General features: G+C 41.4%; 4 non-coding genes across 4 annotated transcripts; all 4 read right to left on the reverse strand.

Moving 5' to 3' along the window:
* Positions 1 to 960: 960 nt before the first annotated feature.
* Positions 961 to 1,032, reverse strand: TRNAH-GUG (transfer RNA histidin (anticodon GUG)). The gene has a single exon. It is a non-coding gene; the product is annotated as a tRNA-His (tRNA).
* Positions 1,033 to 9,774: 8,742 nt separating this feature from the next.
* Positions 9,775 to 9,846, reverse strand: TRNAH-GUG (transfer RNA histidin (anticodon GUG)). Its single transcript has one exon. It is a non-coding gene; the product is annotated as a tRNA-His (tRNA).
* A 1,288-nt stretch (positions 9,847 to 11,134) lies between these two features.
* Positions 11,135 to 11,216, reverse strand: TRNAS-AGA (transfer RNA serine (anticodon AGA)). The gene has a single exon. It is a non-coding gene; the product is annotated as a tRNA-Ser (tRNA).
* Positions 11,217 to 14,065: 2,849 nt separating this feature from the next.
* On the reverse strand, positions 14,066 to 14,147 carry TRNAS-AGA (transfer RNA serine (anticodon AGA)). Its single transcript has one exon. It is a non-coding gene; the product is annotated as a tRNA-Ser (tRNA).
* Between the last annotated feature and the right edge of the window lie 808 nt (positions 14,148 to 14,955).

A 14,955-nucleotide genomic window follows, 5' to 3' on the forward strand; every position in this document is an offset into this window, starting at 1 on the left:
TGATCACTTTATCGCTACTAATCAGTGCTGAAGTGCACGTGCTTCTTCCCTAATCATGTGTATAATTGGAGTATACCTGACTGACAGATTTAATTTACTTGAAAGCCCCTTGTAAAGTGGTATACCATATACCCAGGGACTGATTGTGCCGCCCAAAGAAATAGCATTTCAAACCTGTCTCAAGCCTGCTACTGCAGTGCCTGTGCTGCAGTGTACTGCCACTTCGACTTGGCATTTTAAACTACTTGCCAAGCCTTAAACTTCAATTTTATTACATATCAGTAACCCCTAAGGTAGGCCCTAGGTAGTCCTAGGGGCATCATGCTATGTAAGTAAAAGGTAAGACATGTACTGTGGTAGTTTGTATGTCCTAGTAGTATCAAACAGTCTATTACATTTTTCACTACTGTGAGGTCTGCCCCTCTCATAGGTTAGCATTGGGTATTCCCTTATACTTTTTGGGGGGTAATTCCATATCAGAGAGGAGAAGCTTTATTTATTTATTGATAAATCCTATCTACTGGTGAGGTTGGATTTAATCTTACTATTGTATAAATGCCATTTTTAGAGAGTGAGCATTTCTCTACACTTACTGCTCTATTTGCATTGAAACCTGTCTTCAATTGACGTCTGGATTGGGCTGTGAGACAGCTACATATGTGCATTCCCTGTAGACAGCCACAACACAGGTCACTCAACTGCAACTGCATTCATCTGCATTCTGATTGGCCTGGGGGAGAGCTCCGCTCCCCTTACCGCAAATATGTTCAAGAACGATAATTTATGTCAGTAAGTACAGTATACCTACATCTTATAATCATGTGTGTTTAAATAATTTGTCATTAGATCGTTTAATTATTGAAAAGGATCTGTTTTTAATAGACATTTTACAAAAACAACTGGTACATTTGGGAATTCTGTAAAGGAAAAACCCAACTGCCGTGACATTGCCAACCACAATGCCGTGACTCGGATTCGAACCGAGGTTGCTGCGGCCACAACGCAGAGTACTAACCACTATACGATCACGGCGACCTACTTGGGCTCAATAACGTACAGTGACATGAAGAAATTATAATTCGGAACACTCAGGGCTACTCCTGTGATAGGCTGAATGTGTTCATTGCTTCCTCATTCCTTATACAAAGGCTTTATCTCCTCAGTGGTTGATAGGCTGAAACCGTTTCCTGGCCGCCTGCTTGTGAACTGGCAGGAGTCAAAGATCACACATACACTGGTGGGCCTGTGATGGGACACCAATGCAGAGAAACACACCTGGCGCAGATATTCTATTCTGTTTATTAGACCAGCATCTCCCCTGTACCTCCTCAAGCCATCTGTATGTGAAGCAAGAAAGAGTTAAGGAACGGTCCATCTACACTTTTATTGGGAGGATGCTGCCGTGAGCTCCTCCCAGCTAATCACACAAACAGCAGTAAAGCAAGATAACTACACAGGTATGGTTAAGTTTTTGAGGAATTATTGAAACTGACCTCAGTGACCCATAATCAGAGCTGTGGCTAATGACTGCATGCCTAATTATGATGAAGCAAGCACCATGGCTCGTAGGGGCCCCACAACACACTTTTCTTAGCTCATTGAATTAAAGTATAAACTTCTGCCATGTGTGAGTGGTAAAGGCTTGTTAATTTTGTTGCTTTTCAAATTCACGTCTGACAACAAGACGAAGGAACATTGGGGCATCAGACGCTTTGGAAAGTAGCCACCAACCGCAGAGAAAGAGAGAAAGAGGGAAAAGACAGTATGAGGTGTGGAGAAAACAGCAGCAGGTACAAGGAGCTCAAATGAGATTAATGGCGCCTAAATAGAGCACGTAAAGGAACAGTTACAAATCTAAGAAAAGGGAAAGAAAAGACTAGGAAAAAACACAGAAAGAGCTTGTAGATGAAATTCTCTTCCAGGAACAGCAGGTTAAGAGAAATTACACAGGGAGCAGTTAAGCTTGTAACACGGGGGAGAATAGAAAAGAAAATGCAGTTTTATGAAGTGTGTTTGCCTAATCCAGCTAGCACTTTTATTTTATTTCTCTATTTGCTTCTTTTATTGGTAAAGTAAGTTTCAAGTGCATGCACAGGTATGACCGAGAGAGCCAGGGTATAATAATTTGAAGCGTTTGCACCAGCGCTAATGAAGGACGAGAGTTATAGCAAAGATATGAAAGGGGGAGCGATAATAAATATGTGATATGGCAATAGTGACACCAAAATAAGCCACCTATTTATAAAACTGACATGGAAGAAATACTAAAGGTTAACTTATGAAATTGTAGCCGATGTTAAAAAGATTCTCGTTGTCGGCAGGATTCGAACCTGCGCGGGGAGACCCCAATGGATTTCTAGTCCATCGCCTTAACGCCTCGGCCACAAAAACTGACTGTAAGGCGTGTGCACATAATCTGTATGCAAGTTTTCAAGGTGTCCCACAGCAAATTCCTGATATTCTGCAATGCACTTTTTAAAAATAATGTTTTTTTCAGCAGGCACATTCTCTCCTAAAAACAAAAATTGCATGCGTATATCTCTAGTTTGGAATACCATAGGCTTGCATGCATACTCTCATGGGTCACTCAAGTTTTTTGGACCCTATTGCACTCTGTTTTCGTGCTGCTTTTAGTATATGGCCCATATTACAGAAGTCTACCATCTTTGAGTATTTGAGGCTCCTTTGTAAGTGCTTTATATTTTTTCCTTGAAGAGCTATATAATAAAGGGGTCCGGGAAAGATTGCATTTATGGAAGATAAAAGAAGGCCCACTTGTCTCACCAAATGCTGTAGAGAAACCTGATGTTTTACTCATGTTATCCTTAGTTCGTTTATGTTAGACCTTGCATTCTTAAGGTGGGCCCAACCCCACCTTATTGCTTTTCACCTCCGCATTTTGCTGTATCTTTTTGTTGGCCTTAGGACTCTGATCACTTTATCGCTACTAATCAGTGCTGAAGTGCACGTGCTTCTTCCCTAATCATGTGTATAATTGGAGTATACCTGACTGACGGATTTAATTTACTTGAAAGCCCCTTGTAAAGTGGTATACCATATACCCAGGGACTGATTGTGCCGCCCAAAGAAATAGCAATTCAAACCTGTCTCAAGCCTGCTACTGCAGTGCCTGTGCTGCAGTGTACTGCCACTTCGACTTGGCATTTAAAACTACTTGCCAAGCCTTAAACTCCAATTTTATTACATATCAGTAACCCCTAAGGTAGGCCCTAGGTAGTCCTAGGGGCATCATGCTATGTAAGTAAAAGGTAAGACATGTACTGTGGTAGTTTGTATGTCCTAGTAGTTTCAAACAGACTATTACATTTTTCACTACTGTGAGGTCTGCCCCTCTCATAGGTTAGCATTGGGTATTCCCTTATACTTTTTGGGGGGTAATTCCATATCAGAGAGGAGAAGCTTTATTTATTTATTGATAAATCCTATCTACTGGTGAGGTTGGATTTAATCTTACTATTGTATAAATGCCATTTTTAGAGAGTGAGCATTTCTCTGCACTTACTGCTCTATTTGCATGAAAACCTGTCTTCAATTGATGTCTGGATTGGGCTGCGAGACAGCTACATATGTGCATTCCCTGTAGACAGCCACAACACAGGTCACTCAACTGCAACTGCATTCATCTGCATTCTGATTGGCCTGGGGGAGAGCTCCGCTCCCCTTACCGCAAATATGTTCAAGAACGATAATTTATGTCAGTAAGTACAGTATACCTACATCTTATAATCATGTGTGTTTAAATAATTTGTCGTTAGATCGTTTACATATTGAAAAGGATCTGTTTTTATTAGACATTTTACAAAAACAACTGGTACATTTGGGAATTCTGTAAAGGAAAAACCCAACTGCCGTGACATTGCCAACCACAATGCCGTGACTCGGGTTCGAACCGTGGTTGCTGCTGCCACGACGCAGAGTACTAACCACTATACGATCACGGCGAGCTACTTGGGCTCAATAACGTACAGTGACATGGAGAAATTATAATTCGGAACACTCAGGGCTACTCCTGTGATAGGCTGAATGTGTTCATTGCTTCCTCATTCCTTATACAAAGGCTTTATCTCCTCAGTGGTTGATAGGCTGAAACCGTTTCCTGGCCGCCTGCTTGTGAACTGGTAGGAGTCAAAGATCACACATACACTGGTGGGCCTGTGATGGGACACCAATGCAGAGAAACACACCTGGAGCAGATATTCTATTCTGTTTATTAGACCTGCATCTCCCCTGTACCTCCTCAAGCCATCTGTATGTGAAGCAAGAAAGAGTTAAGGAACGGTCCATCTACACTTTTATTGGGAGGATGCTGCCGTGAGCTCCTCCCAGCTAATCACACAAACGGCAGTAAAGCAAGATAACTACACAGTTAGGGGGGACTGCATGGTTAGGTTTTTGAGGAATTATTGAAACTGACCTCAGTGACCCATAATCAGAGCTGTGGCTAATGACTGCATGCCTAATTATGATGGAGCAAGCACCATGGCTCACAGGGGCCCCACAACACACTTTTCTTAGCTCATTGAATTAAAGTATAAACTTCCGCCATGTGTGAGTGGTAAAGGCTTGTTAATTTTGTTGCTTTTCAAATTCACGTCTGAAAACAAGACGAAGGAACATTGGGGCATCAGACGCTTTGGAAAGTAGCCACCAACCGCAGAGAAAGAGAGAAAGAGGGAAAAGACAGTATGAGGTGTGGAGAAAACAGCAGCAGGTACAAGGAGCTCAAATGAGATTAATGGCGCCTAAATAGAGCATGTAAAGGAACAGTTACAAATCTAAGAAAAGGGAAAGAAAAGACTAGGAAAAAACACAGAAAGAGCTTGTAGATGAAATTCTCTTCCAGGAACAGCAGGTTAAGAGAAATTACACAGGGAGCAGTTAAGCTTGTAACACGGGGGAGAATAGAAAAGAAAATGCAGTTTTATGAAGTGTGTTTGCCTAATCCAGCTAGCACTTTAATTTTATTTCTCTATTTGCTTCTTTTATTGGTAAAGTAAGTTTCAAGTGCATGCACAGGTATGACCGAGAGAGCCAGGGTATAATAATTTGAAGCGTTTGCACCAGCGCTAATGAAGGACAAGAGTTATAGCAAAGATATGAAAGGGGGAGCGATAATAAATATGTGATATGGCAATAGTGACACCAAAATAAGCCACCTATTTATAAAACTGACATGGAAGAAATACTAAAGGTTAACTTCTGAAATTGTAGCCGATGTTAAAAAGATTCTCGTTGTCGGCAGGATTCGAACCTGCGCGGGGAGACCCCAATGGATTTCTAGTCCATCGCCTTAACGCCTCGGCCACAACAACTGACTGTAAGGCGTGTGCACATAATCTGTATGCAAGTTTTCAAGGTGTTCCACAGCAAATTCCTGATATTCTACAATGCACTTTTTAAAAATAATGTTTTTTTCAGCAGGCACATTCTCTCCTAAAAACAAAAATTGCATGCGTATATCTCTAGTTTGGAATACCATAGGCTTGCATGCATACTCTCATGGGTCACTCAAGTTTTTTGGACCCTATTGCACTCTGTTTTCGTGCTGCTTTTAGTATATGGCCCATATTACAGAAGTCTACCATCTTTGAGTATTTGAGGCTCCTTTGTAAGTGCTTTATATTTTTTCCTTGAAGAGCTATATAATAAAGGGGTCCGGGAAAGATTGCATTTATGGAAGATAAAAGAAGGCCCACTTGTCTCACCAAATGCTGTAGAGAAACCTGATGTTTTACTCATGTTATCCTTAGTTCGTTTATGTTAGACCTTGCATTCTTAAGGTGGGCCCAACCCCACCTTATTGCTTTTCACCTCCGCATTTTGCTGTATCTTTTTGTTGGCCTTAGGACTCTGATCACTTTATCGCTACTAATCAGTGCTGAAGTGCACGTGCTTCTTCCCTAATCATGTGTATAATTGGAGTATACCTGACTGACGGATTTAATTTACTTGAAAGCCCCTTGTAAAGTGGTATACCATATACCCAGGGACTGATTGTGCCGCCCAAAGAAATAGCAATTCAAACCTGTCTCAAGCCTGCTACTGCAGTGCCTGTGCTGCAGTGTACTGCCACTTCGACTTGGCATTTAAAACTACTTGCCAAGCCTTAAACTCCAATTTTATTACATATCAGTAACCCCTAAGGTAGGCCCTAGGTAGTCCTAGGGGCATCATGCTATGTAAGTAAAAGGTAAGACATGTACTGTGGTAGTTTGTATGTCCTAGCAGTATCAAACAGTCTATTACATTTTTCACTACTGTGAGGTCTGCCCCTCTCATAGGTTAGCATTGGGTATTCCCTTATAATTTTTGGGGGGTAATTCCATATCAGAGAGGAGAAGCTTTATTTATTTATTGATAAATCCTATCTACTGGTGAGGTTGGATTTAATCTTACTATTGTATAAATGCCATTTTTAGAGAGTGAGCATTTCTCTGCACTTACTGCTCTATTTGCATGAAAACCTGTCTTCAATTGATGTCTGGAATGGGCTGCGAGACAGCTACATATGTGCATTCCCTGTAGACAGCCACAACACAGGTCACTCAACTGCAACTGCATTCATCTGCATTCTGATTGGCCTGGGGGAGAGCTCCGCTCCCCTTACCGCAAATATGTTCAAGAACGATAATTTATGTTAGTAAGTACAGTATACCTACATCTTATAATCATGTGTGTTTAAATAATTTGTCGTTAGATCGTTTACATATTGAAAAGGATCTGTTTTTATTAGACATTTTACAAAAACAACTGGTACATTTGGGAATTCTGTAAAGGAAAAACCCAACTTCCTTGACATTGCCAACCACAATGCAGTGACTCGGGTTCGAACCGTGGTTGCTGCTGCCACAACGCAGAGTACTAACCACTATACGATCACGGCGAGCTACTTGCGCTCAATTATGTACAGTGACATGGAGAAATTATAATTCGGAACACTCAGGGCTACTCCTGTGATAGGCTGAATGTGTTCATTGCTTCCTCATTCCTTATACAAAGGCTTTATCTCCTCAGTGGTTGATAGGCTGAAACCGTTTCCTGGCCGCCTGCTTGTGAACTGGTAGGAGTCAAAGATCACACATACACTGGTGGGCCTGTGATGGGACACCAATGCAGAGAAACACACCTGGAGCAGATATTCTATTCTGTTTATTAGACCTGCATCTCCCCTGTACCTCCTCAAGCCATCTGTATGTGAAGCAAGAAAGAGTTAAGGAACGGTCCATCTACACTTTTATTGGGAGGATGCTGCCGTGAGCTCCTCCCAGCTAATCACACAAACAGCAGTAACGCAAGATAACTACACAGTTAGGGGGGACTGCATGGTTAGGTTTTTGAGGAATTATTGAAACTGACCTCAGTGACCCATAATCAGAGCTGTGGCTAATGACTGCATGCCTAATTATGATGAAGCAAGCACCATGGCTCGCAGGGGCCCCACAACACACTTTTCTTAGCTCATTGAATTAAAGTATAAACTTCCGCCATGTGTGAGTGGTAAAGGCTTGTTAATTTTGTTGCTTTTCAAATTCACGTCTGACAACAAGACGAGGGAACATTGGGGCATCAGACGCTTTGGAAAGTAGCCACCAACCGCAGAGAAAGAGAGAAAGAGGGAAAAGACAGTATGAGGTGTGGAGAAAACAGCAGCAGGTACAAGGAGCTCAAATGAGATTAATGGCGCCTAAATAGAGCATGTAAAGGAACAGTTACAAATCTAAGGAAAGGGAAAGAAAAGACTAGGAAAAAACACAGAAAGAGCTTGTAGATGAAATTCTCTTCCAGGAACAGCAGGTTAAGAGAAATTACACAGGGAGAAGTTAAGCTTGTAACACGGGGGAGAATAGAAAAGAAAATGCAGTTTTATGAAGTGTGTTTGCCTAATCCAGCTAGCACTTTTATTTTATTTCTCTATTTGCTTCTTTTATTGGTAAAGTAAGTTTCAAGTGCATGCACAGGTATGACCGAGAGAGCCAGGGTATAATAATTTGAAGCGTTTGCACCAGCGCTAATGAAGGACGAGAGTTATAGCAAAGATATGAAAGGGGGAGCGATAATAAATATGTGATATGGCAATAGTGACACCAAAATAAGCCACCTATTTATAAAACTGACATGGAAGAAATACTAAAGGTTAACTTCTGAAATTGTAGCCGATGTTAAAAAGATTCTCGTTGTCGGCAGGATTCGAACCTGAGCAGGGAGACCCCAATGGATTTCTAGTCCATCGCCTTAACCACTCGGCCACAACAACTGACTGTAAGGCGTGTGCACATAATCTGTATGCAAGTTTTCACGGTGTCCCACAGCAAATTCCTGATATTCTGCAATGCACTTTTTAAAAATAATGTTTTTTTCAGCAGGCACATTCTCTCCTAAAAACAAAAATTGCATTGGTATATCTCTAGTTTGGAATACCATAGGCTTGCATGCATACTCTCATGGGTCACTCAAGTTTTTTGGACCCTATTGCACTCAGTTTTCGTGCTGCTTTTAGTATATGGCCCATATTACAGAAGTCTACCATCTTTGAGTATTTGAGGCTCCTTTGTAAGTGCTTTATATTTTTTCCTTGAAGAGCTATATAATAAAGGGGTCCGGGAAAGATTGCATTTATGGAAGATAAAAGAAGGCCCACTTGTCTCACCAAATGCTGCAGAGAAACCTGATGTTTTACTCATGTTATCCTTAGTTCGCTTTTGTTAGACCTTGCATTCTTAAGGTGGTCCCAACCCCACCTTATTGCTTTTCACCTCCGCATTTTGCTGTATCTTTTTGTTGGCCTTAGGACTCTGATCACTTTATCGCTACTAATCGGTGCTGAAGTGCACGTGCTTCTTCCCTAATCATGTGCATAATTGGAGTATACCTGACTGACAGATTTAATTTACTTGAAAGCCCCTAGTAAAGTGGTATACCATATACCCAGGGACTGATTGTGCCGCCCAAAGAAATAGCATTTCAAACCTGTCTCAAGCCTGCTACTGCAGTGCCTGTGCTGCAGTGTACTGCCACTTCGACTTGGCATTTAAAACTACTTGCCAAGCCTTAAACTCCAATTTTATTACATATCAGTAACCCCTAAGGTAGGCCCTAAGTAGTCCTAGGGGCATCATGCTATGCAAGTAAAAGGTAAGACATGTACTGTGGTAGTTTGTATGTCCTAGTAGTATCAAACAGTCTATTGCATTTTTCACTACTGTAAGGTCTGCCCCTCTCATAGGTTAGCATTGGGTATTCCCTTATACTTTTTGGGGGGTAATTCCATATCAGAGAGGAGAAGCTGTATTTATTTATTGATAAATCCTATCTACTGGTGAGGTTGGATTTAATCTTACTATTGTATAAATGCCATTTTTAGAGAGTGAGCATTTCTCTGCACTTACTGCTCTATTTGCATCGAAACCTGTCTTCAATTGACGTCTGGATTGGGCTGCGAGACAGTTACATATGTGCATTCCCTATAGACAGCCACAATACAGGTCACTCAACTGCAACTGCATTCATCTGCATTCTGATTGGCCTGGGGGAGAGCTCCGCTCCCCTTACTGCAAATATGTTCAAGAACGATAATTTATGTCAGTAAGTACAGTATACCTACATCTTATAATCATGTGTGTTTAAATAATTTGTCGTTAGATCGTTTAAATATTGAAAAGGATCTGTTTTTAATAGACATTTTACAAAAACAACTGGTACATTTGGGAATTCTGTAAAGGAAAAACCCAACTGCCGTGACATTGCCAACCACAATGCCGTGACTCGGATTCGAACCGAGGTTGCTGCGGCCACAACGCAGAGTACTAACCACTATACGATCACGGCGAGCTACTTGGGCTCAATAACGTACAGTGACATGAAGAAATTATAATTCTGAACACTCAGGGCTACTCCTGTGATAGGCTGAATGTGTTCATTGCTTCCTCATTCCTTATACAAAGGCTTTATCTCCTCAGTGGTTGATAGGCTGAAACCGTTTCCTGGCCGCCTGCTTGTGAACTGGCAGGAGTCAAAGATCACACATACACTGGTGGGCCTGTGATGGGACACCAATGCAGAGAAACACACCTGGCGCAGATATTCTATTCTGTTTATTAGACCTGCATCTCCCCTGTACCTCCTCAAGCCATCTGTATGTGAAGCAAGAAAGAGTTAAGGAACGGTCCATCTACACTTTTATTGGGAGGATGCTGCCGTGAGCTCCTCCCAGCTAATCACACAAACAGCAGTAAAGCAAGATAACTGCACAGTTGGGGGGACTGCATGGTTATGGTTTTGAGGAATTATTGAAACTGACCCCAGTGACCCATAATCAGAGCTGTGGCTAATGACTGCATGCCTAATTATGATGAAGCAAGCACCATGGCTCATAGGGGCCCCACAACACACTTTTCTTAGCTCATTGAATTAAAGTATAAACTTCTGCCATGTGTGAGTGGTAAAGGCTTGTTAATTTTGTTGCTTTTCAAATTCACGTCTGACGACAAGACGAAGGAACATTGGGGCATCAGACGCTTTGGAAAGTAGCCACCAACCGCAGAGAAAGAGAGAAAGAGGGAAAAGACAGTATGAGGTGTGGAGAAAACAGCAGCAGGTACAAGGAGCTCAAATGAGATTAATGGCGCCTAAATAGAGCACGTAAAGGAACAGTTACAAATCTAAGAAAAGGGAAAGAAAAGACTAGGAAAAAACACAGAAAGAGCTTGTAGATGAAATTCTCTTCCAGGAACAGCAGGTTAAGAGAAATTACACAGGGAGCAGTTAAGCTTTTAACACGGGGGAGAATAGAAAAGAAAATGCAGTTTTATGAAGTGTGTTTGCCTAATCCAGCTAGCACTTTTATTTTATTTCTCTATTTGCTTCTTTTATTGGTAAAGTAAGTTTCAAGTGCATGCACAGGTATGACCGAGAGAGCCAGGGTATAATAATTTGAAGCGTTTGCACCAGCGCTAATGAAGGACGAGAGTTATAGCAAAGATATGAAAGGGGGAGCGATAATAAATATGTGATATGGCAATAGTGACACCAAAATAAGCCACCTATTTATAAAACTGACATGGAAGAAATACTAAAGGTTAACTTCTGAAATTGTAGCCGATGTTAAAAAGATTCTCGTTGTTGGCAGGATTCGAACCTGCGCGGGGAGACCCCAATGGATTTCTAGTCCATCGCCTTAACCACTCGGCCACAACAACTGACTGGAAGGCGTGTGCACATAATCTGTATGCAAGTTTTCAAGGTGTCCCACAGCAAATTCCTGATATTCTGCAATGCACTTTTTAAAAATAATGTTTTTTTCAGCAGGCACATTCTCTCCTAAAAACAAAAATTGCATGTGTATATCTCTAGTTTGGAATACCATAGGCTTGCATGCATACTCTCATGGGTCACTCAAGTTTTTTGGACCCTATTGCACTCTGTTTTCGTGCTGCTTTTAGTATATGGCCCATATTACAGAAGTCTACCATCTTTGAGTATTTGAGGCTCCTTTGTAAGTGCTTTATATTTTTTCCTTGAAGAGCTATATAATAAAGGGGTCCGGGAAAGATTGCATTTATGGAAGATAAAAGAAGGCCCACTTGTCTCACCAAATGCGGTAGAGAAACCTGATGTTTTACTCATGTTGTCCTTAGTTCGTTTTTGTTAGACCTTGCATTCTTAAGGTGGTCCCAACCCCACCTTATTGCTTTTCACCTCCGCATTTTCCTGTATCTTTTTGTTGGCCTTAGGACTCTGATCACTTTATCGCTACTAATCAGTGCTGAAGTGCACGTGCTTCTTCCCTAATCATGTGTATAATTGGAGCATACCTGACTGACAGATTTAATTTACTTAAAAGCCCCTTGTAAAGTGGTATACCATATACCCAGGGACTGATTGTGCCGCCCAAAGAAATAGCATTTCAAACCTGTCTCAAACCTGCTACTGCAGTGCCTGTGCTGCAGTGTACTGCCACTTCGACTTGGCATTTAAAACTACTTGCCAAGCCTTAAACTCCAATTTTATTACACATCAGTAACCCCTAGGGTAGGCCCTAGGTAGTCCTAGGGGCATCATGCTATGTAAGTAAAAGGTAAGACATGTACTGTGGTAGTTTGTATGTCCTAGTAGTATCAAACAGTCTATTACATTTTTCACTACTGTGAGGTCTGCCCCTCTCATAGGTTAGCATTGGGTTTTCCCTTATACTTTTTGGGGGGTAATTCCATTTCAGAGAGGAGAAGCTTTATTTATTTATTGATAAATCCTATCTACTGGTGAGGTTGGATTTAATCTTACTATTGTATAAATGCCATTTTTAGAGAGTGAGCATTTCTCTGCACTTACTGCTCTATTTGCATGAAAACCTGTCTTCAATTGACGTCTGGATTGGGCTGCGAGACAGCTACATATGTGCATTCCCTGTAGACAGCCACAACACAGGTCACTCAACTGCAACTGCATTCATCTGCATTCTGATTGGCCTGGGGGAGAGCTCCGCTCCCCTTACCGCAAATATGTTCAAGAACGATAATTTATGTCAGTAAGTACAGTATACCTACATCTTATAATCATGTGTGTTTAAATAATTTGTCGTTAGATCATTTAAATATTGAAAAGGATCTGTTTTTAATAGACATTTTACAAAAACAACTGGTACATTTGGGAATTCTGTAAAGGAAAAACCCAACTGCTGTGACATTGCCAACCACAAATCCGTGACTGGGATTCGAACCGAGGTTGCTGCGGCCACAACGCAGAGCACTAACCACTATACGATCACGGCGAGCTACTTGGTCTCAATAACGTACAGTGACATGAAGAAATTATAATTCGGAACACCCAGGGCTACTTCTGTGATAGGCTGAATGTGTTCATTGCTACCTCATTCCTTATACAAAGGCTTTATCTCCTCAGTGGTTGATAGGCTGAAACCATTTCCTGGCCGCCTTCTTGTGAACTGGCAGGAGTCAAAGATCACACATACACTGGTGGGCCTGTAATGGGACACCAATGCAGAGAAACACACCTGGCGCAGATATTCTATTCTGTTTATTAGACCTGCATCTCCCCTGTACCTCCTCAAGCCATCTGTATGTGAAGCAAGAAAGAGTTAAGTAACGGTCCATCTACACTTTTATTGGGAGGATGCTGCCGTGAGCTCCTCCCAGCTAATCACACAAACAGCAGTAAAGCAAGATAACTACACAGTTAGGGGGGACTGCATGGTTAGGTTTTTGAGGAATTATTGAAACTGACCTCAGTGACCCATAATCAGAGCTGTGGCTAATGACTGCATGCCTAATTATGATGAAGCAAGCACCATGGCTCGTAGGGGCCCCACAACACACTTTTCTTAGCTCATTGAATTAAAGTATAAACTTCTGCCATGTGTGAGTGGTAAAGGCTTGTTAATTTTGTTGCTTTTCAAATTCACGTCTGACAACAAGACGAAGGAACATTGGGGCATCAGACGCTTTGGAAAGTAGCCACCAACCGCAGAGAAAGAGAGAAAGAGGGAAAAGACAGTATGAGATGTGGAGAAAACAGCAGCAGGTACAAGGAGCTCAAATGAGATTAATGGCGCCTAAATAGAGCATGTAAAGGAACAGTTACAAATCTAAGAAAAGACTAGGAAAAAACACAGAAAGAGCTTGTAGATGAAATTCTCTTCCAGGAACAGCAGGTTAAGAGAAATTACACAGGGAGCAGTTAAGCTTGTAACACGGGGGAGAATAGAAAAGAAAATGCAGTTTTATGAAGTGTGTTTGCCTAATCCAGCTAGCACTTTTATTTTATTTCTCTATTTGCTTCTTTTATTGGTAAAGTAAGTTTCAAGTGCATGCACAGGTATGACCAAGAGAGCCAGGGTATAATAATTTGAAGCGTTTGCACCAGCGCTAATGAAGGACAAGAGTTATAGCAAAGATATGAAAGGGGGAGCGATAATAAATATGTGATATGGCAATAGTGACACCAAAATAAGCCACCTATTTATAAAACTGACATGGAAGAAATACTAAAGGTTAACTTCTGAAATTGTAGCCGATGTTAAAAAGATTCTCGTTGTCGGCAGGATTCGAACCTGCGCGGGGAGACCCCAATGGATTTCTAGTCCATCGCCTTAACCACTCGGCCACAACAACTGACTGTAAGGCATGTGCACATAATCTGTATGCAAGTTTTCAAGGTGTCCCACAGCAAATTCCTGATATTCTGCAATGCACTTTTTAAAAATAATGTTTTTTTCAGCAGGCACATTCTCTCCTAAAAACAAAAATTGCATGTGTATATCTCTAGTTTGGAATACCATAGGCTTGCATGCATACTCTCATGGGTCACTCAAGTTTTTTGGACCCTATTGCACTCTGTTTTCGTGCTGCTTTTAGTATATGGCCCATATTACAGAAGTCTACCATCTTTGAGTATTTGAGGCTCCTTTGTAAGTGCTTTATATTTTTTCCTTGAAGAGCTATATGATAAAGGGGTCCGGGAAAGATTGCATTTATGGAAGATAAAAGAAGGCCCACTTGTCTCACCAAATGCTGTAGAGAAACCTGATGTTTTACTCATGTTATCCTTAGTTCGTTTTTGTTAGACCTTGCATTCTTAAGGTGGTTCCAACCCCACCTTATTGCTTTTCACCTCCGCATTTTGCTGTATCTTTTTGTTGGCCTTAGGACTCTGATCACTTTATCGCTACTAATCAGTGCTGAAGTGCACGTGCTTCTTCCCTAATCATGTGTATAATTGGAGTATACCTGACTGACAGATTTAATTTACTTGAAAGCCCCTTGTAAAGTGGTATACCATATACCCAGGGACTGATTGTGCCGCCCAAAGAAATAGCATTTCAAACCTGTCTCAAGCATGCTACTGCAGTGCCTGTGCTGCAGTGTACTGCCACTTCGACTTGGCATTTAAAACTACTTGCCAAGCCTTAAACTCCAATTT

Source organism: Lissotriton vulgaris, chromosome 1_1 (genome assembly GCF_964263255.1).
Source record: "Lissotriton vulgaris chromosome 1_1, aLisVul1.2, whole genome shotgun sequence".
In the NCBI taxonomy this organism is placed as follows: Eukaryota; Metazoa; Chordata; class Amphibia; order Caudata; family Salamandridae; genus Lissotriton; species Lissotriton vulgaris.